The 11,540-nt window shown below is 39.6% G+C and overlaps 1 non-coding gene across 1 annotated transcript; it reads left to right on the top strand.

Annotated features, from left to right (window-relative positions):
* Positions 1-10,319: 10,319 nt before the first annotated feature.
* On the top strand, positions 10,320-10,426 carry LOC141618737 (small nucleolar RNA R71). The gene has a single exon (XR_012531486.1). It is a non-coding gene; the product is annotated as a small nucleolar RNA R71 (small nucleolar RNA).
* The last annotated feature ends 1,114 nt before the right edge of the window (positions 10,427-11,540 follow it).

Raw genomic sequence — 11,540 nt, 5'->3', positions numbered from 1 at the left:
TTGGCGAAAGCAAAGGACACTAGCCCGGAAGGGACAAACCCCATCTAAAATTTTTGAAATGTGAAAGTTGACATGAGGTCAATTTTGAATACTAGTCATATCCACCCGTTGTGTATAAAGATTTGAGCATTTTATTCCCAAAAAGCCTTTTTGTCAAGCCACTTTGTCGAGCTTGGGACGATCCATGACCTTTACTTTTATAGAGAATTCGAGACTTGTCATGTCGTATGCTACTAGCATCATAGGGATCATCATTCCACCACCATCCGATCGCTCTTGACGAAAGCATTTGGAAATTGAGGACGAAAGTAGTCTAGTTTAACACCATTTGGAGGTGATTTAGTGCCATCCTCTTAGCCTTAGTAATTTGTTGAACTAGTATTTGTGAAGGATTACATGCTCCTAAATTTGTTCCTCTTTAGTGCCTTCGCCACTTGATAAGGAAGTGGCTATTCTTTTGTAGATGCATCCATTATGTGATTTTGTGTGCTTAATGTTTGGATGTGTCGCCATTTTGGCAAGACCCACCTTGCCTTGCAAGAAGGCATCCTACCTCATGGTTGTCTTGTTGTGAGTTGAAGGGGCGGAGTGAGACCCGCTAATTGTCTCATATCGGCTATGTTATTAGGTTAGTTTAAATAATGGTCCTAGTCTTTGTCACCTCTTTGCTCGGGACGAGCAAAGGTTCGGTTTGGGGATATTTGATGTGACCATAATTAGTGCATATTTAGCCCCCGAATTAACCTTGTTCCCATGCTTTTTAGTACATATTTGGGTCATTTATTATCTTTAGTTCTTTGTTTTGCATATTCTTTGAGATTTTGATCCCTTTGTAGGAAAGGAGTAAGAATCTTGCATTTTCATGGCAAAACGAGACTAAATTGATCGAATTCATTGACCAAGCATCAAGGAGAGACAAGATTAGAAGGACTTTGTATATATGATAGTAGATGAGCAATGTTGAGAAAGGATCCTTGAGTCTCCAAGGAAATCCCTAAGGAACTTATGAAGAAAAGGGAAGAAAAGAAGAAGAAGTCTTGCTGAGGCACAATCCGTGCGGATTGTCTACAATCCGGCCGTCCTCCACCTGCACAATCCGTGCGGTTTTCCACCAAGACGCTCGGGTTTGGCCACCACAATCCGCCCGGATTCTCTCGAATCCGCTAGGGTTCCATCGCCAGAATCCGCCCGTCCCGACCCTGATCCGCTCGGATTCCTCTACAGCGCATTTTCGTCTTCTCCAAGCTACAAAGAAAGAAGCCCTTCCTTCGGAAAATACCGGCTCCTCCTTGCTCAATCTAAAAAGTGTAATTACTAGTTTAGCCCTTAGTTAACCCTAATGCATCCCCCTAATTTCCACTTTAAATACCCCATTAGTCTAATTAGAAGAGCATGTTCTTCTTATCAGTATTTAGAGTAGTTAATATCAATCAAATCTCTCTTTAGTTTTGAAATCAACATTTAATCAAGTTCTAATACAAGATCTATTTCCTTAATCTCTCTTTTGTTCATCCTTTATTTTGGGTAATTGAAGATTATTTGGGTTATTATTGGGAGATTGACAACCTCTCAATCAAGCATCAAGTACTTCTTTTATCTTTGCTTTATTATTGGAATCATTAGTAGGTATAATTCTCTTAATCCCTTTTTAATTATTATTAATTACTTGCATTTATTCATCATGTTTCATTTTGTTGGTATGATTGACAACCTTGCTAGCATGATCAACATGATAATGAGTGAGTAGTCTCTTAGCTAGGGTTAATGGGTGATTAGGGGAAACCAACATGGGGAATGATTCATGCTTAAATTAATATGCTTTCATGTTTTATTTGCTTGCATTTACCACCATCTCCTATCTTTTCAATGAGACTTGTAAGACATAACCCAACTCGAGTCTCATTAGACCATGCATGTTGTTGAGTAGGGAAGATTAAGTCGACTTGTAGGTGTTGTACAATCTAATTGATTCGGCTCCGGGACCCAAACTTTCCTAGGATTGTAAGATATAACCCAACTCAATCCATCACAACAATAATTGCTTGCTTATAATTTGAGAACATGTTTGTATAATCAATTCCCATGATTCCCCTATGATCCCATGACACCCTAGTGCTTTTTAATCAATTGTTTACACCCCTTTTTATTCATCTTGCTTGTTTATTTTCATTGCTATTTTAGTTAGTGACCTTCTACATCAACCCAAATTGTGACACCCCTAAGACACCACTAGTTTCAATAGAAATCTCATTTCAATACCCGTCCCTTGGGATCTGACCTTTACTTGCCACTTTACTAATTGTAGAGTTGTTTGTGAAGCTATAAATTGTGTTTTGATTCGGACGTGACCCAACGACCATACCTTTAATTGTGAACACGAAACGGACCGATCAATAGGTGATGGGTAAAAAATGCAAGGATTCATAGGCTCGCATTTCATCAAACATAACATGTGCATGAGTTGAGATCATAACAAGCAAGCCAATAAACCATGAAAGCATATTAATTTAAGCATGAATCATTCCCCATGTTGGTTTCCCCTAATTACCCATTAACCCTAGCTAAGTGACTACTCACTCATTATCATGTTGAACATGCTAGCAAGGTTGTCAATCATACCAACAATGTGAAACAAGATGAATAAATGAAAGTAATTAACAATAATTAAGAAGGGATTAAGAGAATTATACCTACTAATGATTCCAATAATAAAGCAAAGAATAAAAGAAGTACTTGATGCTTGATTGAGAGGTTGTCAATCTCCCAATAATAACCCAAAGAATCTTCAATTACCCAAAATAAAGGATGAACAAAAGAGAGATTAAGGAAATAAAACTTGTATTAAAACTAGATTAATTGTTGGTTACAATATTAAAGAGAGATTTGATTGATATTAACTACACTAAAGATTGCTAAGAAGAACATACTCTTCTAATTAGACTAATGGGGTATTTATAGTGGGGATTAGGTGTAGGAATTAGGGTTCACTAAGGGCTTAAATGACGATTAAGTCCCTACTTAAGGAAACGCCGGTATTTTTGGAAGGATGGGCATCTTTCTTTGAAGCTTTGAAGAAACGAAATTGTCTGCCTGGGAATCCGTGCGTCTTTAGCACGGGACGGCTGGATTCGAGGGTCTCTGCCCGGGCGTCTTGGGGAGAAGACGGGCGTCTTCTGGTGGTGCTGCCCGGGCGTCTTGGAGTGAAGACGCACGGATTGTGAAGGTGGAGGACGGGCGTCTTCAGGACAATCCGCACGGATAGCTGTCCAGTCTTATTTCTTCTTCTTTTCTTCCCTTTTCTTCATAAAATCCTTGGGGATTTCCTCGGGGATGCAAGGATCTTTTCTCATCATTGCCCATCTACTATAGTATGTACAAAGGCCTTCTAATCTTGTCTCTCCTTGATGCTTGGTCATTGAATTCAATCAATTTAGTTTCATTTTGCCATGAAAATGCAAGGTTTGCACTCCTTTCCTACCAAGGGACACAAAACCTCAAAGAATATGCAAAACAAAGAACTAAAGACAATAAATGACCCAAATATGCACTAAAAAGCATGGGAACAAGGCTAATTCGGGGACTAAATATGCTCTAATTATGGTCACATCAAATATCCCCAAACCGAACCTTTGCTCGTCCCGAGTAAAGAGGTGAGAAAGACTAGGACCATTATTTAAACTAACCTAATAACATAGCCGATATGAGACAATTAGCGGGTCTCACTCCGCCCCTTCAACTCACAACAAGACAACCATGAGGTAGGGTGCCTTCTTGCAAGGCAAGGTGGGTCTTGCCAAAATGGCGACACATCCAAACATTAAGCACACAAAAAAAGTAATGGATGCATCTATAAAAGAATAGCCACTTTCCTCATCTAAGTGGCGGAAATTATCTACAAGGGAAGCAATTCAAGGGTACACACTCCTTCATAGATGGAATTTCTTCAAACTACTAAGCCTAGAAGGATACCAATAAATCACCTCCAAATTGTGTCAAGCTAGGGTACCTTTTTCCTCAATCGTTAAATGCTTTATTCAAGAATAGACTCCCTATGGTGTTAAAAACACTGGAGGATCGTGGAATTCCCCCTCTTGCCTAGACAAGAAGAAGGGTCGTCCCCTCGCTACCATGCACAAAAATGGATACGATGGATAAAGGAATCGATAGATATTTGAGTTTCACTTTGGGAGTTTGCTTTTGTTTTTGTTTTTCCCCCCAATTTCTTGTGGCATTTGACATTTGAGAACACTTTCTTTTGCCATTCTTTTTGATTTTTGGCATTTCAACACTTGACAACTTTCAACTTTTCTTTGCATTTCTTTTGAACATTTTCAAAGTCACCCCATATGTAGTGAGGGTGGCTTATATTTGAAGCTTTAGGAGTTCTATTTTTGCTCCTCTTTTCATTTGATGCATTTTTTTTTTGCAAACTTTCTTTCACTTTTCATTTCATTGAACTCAAATTGATTTCTTTTTGTGCCCATTCTCTTTTGTGACAAAAATGTGGTAGAACATGGATGATGGATGCATGGTTTCAAGGGTCACCTTGGAATAAACGGTAGCCAAGGAGTTATCACACCACAAGGTACTCTTGACTAGGCCTTAATCCATGGGTCAAAGGATATTAGCATGACACATCCTAGGTTGTTTTACAAGTATTCTAACAAGCAAAGTCTTAAGAAGAAAAAGCATCTACTAGGGCCTCTATACACTTGTCAAGCTTCCCAAGTAGACGGTTTTGCAAAATTTTTCTAACATGCAAACTATATGACATGATGTAATTAGCATATAAACATCCTAATGCAAATGATTCTACCAACTAGTATGACATATAAACAAAATGCAAGTCCTAAGTTCACATTGTTATACCGCATCAATCAAAATAAAGCCACATAGTCATTAACATAGAGAGGAAAAAGGAGATTGGAAAGATCATACCATGCGGTCTTCAATATCCTCATGTCTCGGATGTGGCGTAGTCGATCAATGTGAACAAGGATAGAACAAACACAATATATACAACAATATATACATGACTACACTATAAAGGAAATGAACTTGTTTTTGGTTTTTCAATTTTTCAAATTTTTATGGTTTTTTCGAAATTTTTCAATTTTTTTGGATTTTTGAATAAAAGTTAAGTTAGAATTCCCCATCCCCACACTAATATGGGCATTGTCCTCAATGGCCAAAATGATGGGAAATCATGCAAGCATGATGCATGAATTCTACGCTAAATGCAAGCTATACTAATCTACACTACATGATGCATGGTTTTTGTTTATGACGGAGAGGATAATTTAGATTACCTCCCGTTGTGTATGTATGTACTTCCCCAAACCGAGTTAGACATTATTTCTAATGTCCTAAGGTTGGGTGTAGTTCATGCACACAAATGCAATGCATGAAACTAAATTTGTCATTTTGGATTTTCAAAAGTGGGAACAATAAAATAAGAACACCTCAATGGGGCCGAGGTGTTAGTCCTCTATGTTTCTAGGACTACTCCAATCATGATCAAGATAAATAAATAAAACAAAGAAGTAGACAAACCTCAAGAGGGTAGGAGCCTCCAAAGCTTGCTAATCTTCCATCATATCATCACTATCATCATCTTCCTCAATAGAAGTGGACTCATCACCACTTCCCTCTTCACTTTCTTGTTCACTTTGTTCATCATCCTCTTCTTCTTCTTCACTAGCCTCTGCATCAATGCTATCATCAACCGCATCACCAACAACCTCATCGTCACTCGGAATCTCACCCCTAGATGCACTCGGAAAGAAGACTTCCCTATCCGCCCAACTAGGCAAAGGACATGAAGGATCAAGGAGTCCTTGCCTAGCTAAATGAAGGAGGGGTGGATATTGGGCTAAGTAAGCATCTTCCCGATCCTTAAAAGCTTGCTTGTGGATCTCTTGCATAAGAAGAGTCATATAATCTTTGCTTGCTTCAACACCTTTGGGTTTGAACTCTTGGTACTTGAAAGGATAGGGTGGTGTGACAATGGAAGAGGAGGGCATGTCAATTTCATCTCTTTGTTGTCGGATAATGTATTCGGCCTTTTTTGAGAGGGGAAGGAGATAGTTGGTCCGATGGACACTTAAACGACAAATCTTCGAAGGCAAAGTAAAAGATCTAGCCTTACTAGTGAGCCATCCATACTTGGTGTCAAGAGGGTTATGAGAGACCCACTTGTATTTGTTTATCATAGCATCAATATCAATGAGATGACCACCCTTTTTCGCCACATACTTGCTATCCTTGTTGAAGTTCGGATCAAAGTATTTAGCCAAAAAAGTGACTAGACCGCCATTCACAATAACGGTAGTGCCTTGCTTCCCACAATCAAAATTTAGCCATCTATCCACCAAAAGCCTTAGAGAGTTGAAAGGCTTGGTGAATTCCCTTCCAATATTTAAGGCCGACTCAAGAAGAACAAAATCGAGCTTGGTAAAGTGGTTGGTGTCTTTTCTTGCAATGATGGTGTTCCATATGACCTTGTGCCACACTCTAATGCCCGGATGGTGGACTAATATAGCGCGACTAGCATGATAGTTCGCAAATTTCCTTCCGGAAATCGCCTCCCAAAGAGGAGCGGGGTCATACTTGCCAACATTCTTGAAATAACTAGGTGAATCACTAAGACCCAAAGCTTTACTCATTTCCTCAAAGGAGATGCACCTACTTACATTAGCTAGGCGGAACTCGATGTTTTCCATGGTCTCTACCTTATTGATTTTCATAGAACTCAAGAATTCTAAGGTAAGGGAGGGGTATGTCAATTCTTTTGTTGCAAACAATTTGCCCAACCCCATGGCTTCAAAGAAGGCTCTAGTTTGCTCAAGGACACCCAACTTATCTAAGGCATCTTCACAAATAAACTTGGTGGATAGAAAGGATTTTCTAGCATACTTGGCAAAAGTCTCCCTATGGGATTTGGAAATGAAAATTACCTCCGGATAGTTCGAAAGTTGAGCAATTTCCGGAGTAGTAGATATTGTTGCTTCCAAGGGAGGTTGTTGTTGTTGCACTTCCAAGTTTGAACTAGCTACCACCATAGCCAATGAGGCTTTCTTTGCTTGAAGACTCTTTTGCCTTGTTGATAGTGCCTTTGCCTTTGGTGCCTTTGTTGCTCCTTTAGTCCTTGCCATTGATGTTTAAACCAAGAAAGGAGTGAAAATCTTCAATTTCCAAGTATACCCAAATTGATTTAAAGATGAAAGGTTTTGCCTTTATGAATTCAAAAATCGACTCAAAGGTTGAAGATTTTGGTGCTTGGTTTGATTTTTGTTGAAAGAGGAGTGATTAATTGTTGTTAAAAGGATGTTTTGATTTGATTTTGATGAATGTGGTTGAGGAAATCTTGTTTTGGTGATGGAGAGGATGAGGGTTTTGAGTTTTGGGGTTTATGGGTTTTGTTTTGAATGAAGGAATGAAGAAATGAATGTGGGAGGGGGTTTATAAAAGACCCGAAAAATTTGAAATGCAGGGGGAAGACGGGCGGATTTCTTTCGGGACGCCCGGATTCTGCCTGTTCTAGGCTTCAGAATTCTCGCCTAAAGACGGGCGTCTTTGAGAAAAGACGCTCGGATTGTTCAGCTGCGGGACGGGCGTCTTTCAGTGAAGATGGGCGGATTCCTTTCCAGTGATTTTTCTTGTTTTTCTCAACCAAAAAGACAGGCGTCTTTCCCTTCAGGACGGGCGTCTTTTTGAGGACGGGCGGATTCTTTAGCAGGACGCCCGGATTTGCTAACAGTCCCAAAATTTTAAAAATTCAGCTCATGAAGGATGGACGTCTTGTGACAAATACGCCCGGGTTGCCTGAAGACGGGCGGATTCTCTTGAAAACGCTCGGATTCTGCCCCTTTTACCCGGATTCAGTTCCATCCGTGTACTTGCATATCCCTTGTCATTTTTCATTCTTCAAAATCCCGAGTTCTTCATTGTGGGGGCACTACTAAGGCATGAATAGCCTAGGCAATTGCTATCCCCACACTAGGCTAAAGCACTACACATCAATTGAAATCATTAGGCCCTCCCTCACTTCTGTCAAAAATGATAATTACCGTGATCAAAGCACAAAAATCCAAAAATTGACAAAAATGCAATATGAGAATTAAAATGCGAGTTAGGGAGTTAGAAATATTTACAAATGGTGGTTTAGGGAGGACTCCACCAAACTCTCATCCTTAGTGAGATGTCATGGGGGCATGTCCAAGGTGTTGTTGATTTTGCTCAATACCTTGAAGAAGTAATCAAAAGCTTGTTCATTATCATGATAAAGATCTTCAATAGATCTTTGCCCTTGTTGTCGGTCTTGATCGATAACATTAACAATATAGGGATTGAAAATTCCTTCAAACTCATTGTCCCAAAGACCACAAACTTCATCTACTTGATCACTAAAGATCTCTTGAGTTGATAGAGACAATTCTCCCATTTTCTTTTTTTGGCCAATGAGGTCATCCTCTTCATTGCTTGACTTTGATGAGCTTTGCAAGCTCTCTTTGTCATAATTCACTTGCTCTTTGAATGGATCATCTTCAATTTTCTTCTTTCATTGGAGTTCCGACTTCTTCCTATCATCCTTCCGGCTATAATGATCAATCATAAAACATGGTTCATGCAAACGGGGAGCTCTCATGGTCTTGTCAAGATTGAAAGTTATACTCTCATCTCCCACTTCTAGAGTGATCTCTCCATGTTTCACATCAATCACCGCACCCGTGGTGTGTAAGAAAGGTCTTCCTAGAATGATTGGAATGTTGGAGTCTTCTCCCATGTCAACAATGACAAAGTCCACCGGGATAAAAAATTTCCCAATTCGTACGGGAACATCTTCCCATATCCCTAATGGTGTCTTCGTAGATCTATCGGCCATTTGGAGTGTGATATTGGTGAATTTAAGCTCTCCCATCCCCAACCTTTTATTCACCGAGTACGGCATAACACTCACACTAGCCCCTAGATCACATAAGGCTTTGTTGATCGTGGTGTCGCCAATGGTACACGGTATTCAGAAGCTTCCCGGATCCTTGAGTTTTGGAGGTGAACTCCCTTGAAGTATTGCACTACTCACCTTAGTGAAGGCGATAGTCTCAAGCTTCCAGATCGACTTCTTCTTTGTGAGGATGTCTTTCATGTATTTTGCATAGGCCGGCACGTGATTGTTTAATTCCGTGAAAGGAATTGAAACTTCCAAATTTTTCACAATTTCCATAAATTTTCCAAGTTGGTCATCAAATTTGGGCTTGGCTTGACGACTTGGAAAAGGAAGTCTAATCACAATGGGCTCCTTCTCCTTGACCTTGTCTTCATTTTTCCTTGAAATTTCTTCTTTTGATGGTTCTCCATCCTTGGAGTTTTGCACAATTTCTTCTTTGTCACTAGCTTCCAGAACTTCATCCTCAACTTGCTTCTTCGGTGCTTCATACCTTGTACCACTCCTCAAGTGAATGGCACTAACCGTTTCATGTCTCGGGGGATTACTTTGAGGTGGTAATTGCCCCTTTTGTCTTTGTGAGCTTGAAGATGCTAGTTGAGTCAATTGGGTTTCCAACATTTTGGTGTGAGCTAGGATGTTGTTGATGGTGGTTTCCTTTGCTTGAATATCTTTTTGCATTTGAGTGAAAAACTCTTGTTGATTCTTTTGCATTTGAAGGACCGCTTTTTGAACATCAAAGCCTTGGTCATTTTGTTTATTGTATGGAGATTGATTTTGGTAACCTTGGTTTTGGTTGTAAAAGGGCCTTTGATTTTGGTTTCTCATGGGAGGTGGGGTGTATGTTGTTTAAGGGTTTTGAACATTTTGGCTTTTGTATGAGAGATTTGGATGGAATTTGGTGTTTCCATTGTAATAGTTGGAATAAGGGGTACCACTCTTGTATGCTTGGAAAGCATTCACTTGTTCATTTGTTCCCCTACATTCACTTTGGTCATGTCCCAAAGTTCCACAATTCTCACATATCCCACTTGGGATTGATGAAGATGCCGTCATGGCATTAACATGATGCTTTGGTGATTTTGAGGCTTCTTCAAGTCTAGCCATAGCTTTTTCAAACTTCAAATTGATGGTATCAATGTGAGCGCTAAGTTGAGCACCCAATTGAGTAACGGAGTCCACTTCATGCTTTCCTCCTCTAGTAGCCTTGCGAGGTCTACTATATTGTGAGTTATGGACCGCCATTTCCTCAATTTTGTTCCAAGTTTGATTGTCATCAACTTCGGTGAACATTCCATTTGATCCCATGTTGAGAATGTTCCTTGAATCTTCATATAGACCGTTCCAAAATTGTTGTACCAAGAACCACTCGCTAAGTCCATGGTGAGGACATGAGCGACAAATTCCTTTAAATCGCTCCCAAGCTTCATACAAAGATTCTTCATCCCTTTGCTTAAAGCCCGTAATTTGAGCTCTTAGCATGTTAGTATTTTCCAGTGGATAGAACTTTTTATAGAAAGCTAGAGCCAACTTCTTCCAAGAATCAATTCCGAGAGTAGCCTTATCAAGGCTTTTCAACCATTGTTTCGCGGTACCAATTAGAGAAAAAGGAAATAAGACCCATCGAATTTGGTCTTGAGTTACACCGGTTTGAGAAATCGCATCACAATAATCGCAAAAAGCCTCCATATGAGAGTGAGGGTCTTCACTAGGCATCCCCCCAAATTGGCTTCTTTCGACTAATTGGATAAATGCGGATTTGGCAATGAAATTTCCGGTTAGATGTTGTGGTGTGGGAGTACCATTGGGTAGGTTCTCCTCGGTGGGTACGGAATGTGATGAAAACTTAGGCATTATGGGTTGATTTTGTGTTGTATTTTGTGTTGGGTTCTCCTCACCTTCTCTTGCAAAAGGGTTGATGAACTCAATAGTTGGTTGAATAACCTCACTAACACCTCTGAAAGTTCTCCTAGCAAGTCTTCTATTGGTTGTCAAAGTTCTTTCAATTTCACGATCAAAGGGTAACAAGTCACCTTGTAACCTTCTAGACATGCAAAATATCAAACAACTCGAAAATAATTAGAACAAACCTTGAGGAGTTTTACTTCCCCAAGGCAAAGAAAGACACAACTAATAACAATATAAGAAAATCTAAATCAAGTTAACACCGTCCCCGGCAACGGCGCCATTTTTGGTCGGTAACTATATCTTTTCGGTAACTTGTCATTAGGAGCACCTAGACCAAAACACAATTTATAACTTCACAAACAACTCTACAATTAGTAAAGAGGCAAGTAAAAGTCGGATCCCAAGGGACGGGAATTGAGATGAGATTTCTATTGCAACTAGTGGTGTCTTAGGGGTGTCACAATTTGGGTTGATGTAGAAGGTCACTAAACTAAATAGCAATGAAAGTAAACAAGCAAGATAAATTAAAAGGGTTGTAAACAATTGATAAAAAGCACTAGGGTATCATGGGGTCATAGGGGATTCATAGGAATTGATCATACAAACATGTTCTCAAATTATAAGCAAGCAATTATTGTTGTGATGGATTGAGTTGGTTTATATCTTATAATCCTAGGAAAGTTTGGGT

The sequence above is a fragment of the Silene latifolia genome, chromosome 1 (assembly GCF_048544455.1).
Source record: "Silene latifolia isolate original U9 population chromosome 1, ASM4854445v1, whole genome shotgun sequence".
Lineage (NCBI taxonomy): Eukaryota > Viridiplantae > Streptophyta > Magnoliopsida > Caryophyllales > Caryophyllaceae > Silene > Silene latifolia.
Note: the sequence above shows the minus strand (reverse complement) of the source record. Positions and strands in the feature narration are given on the sequence as shown.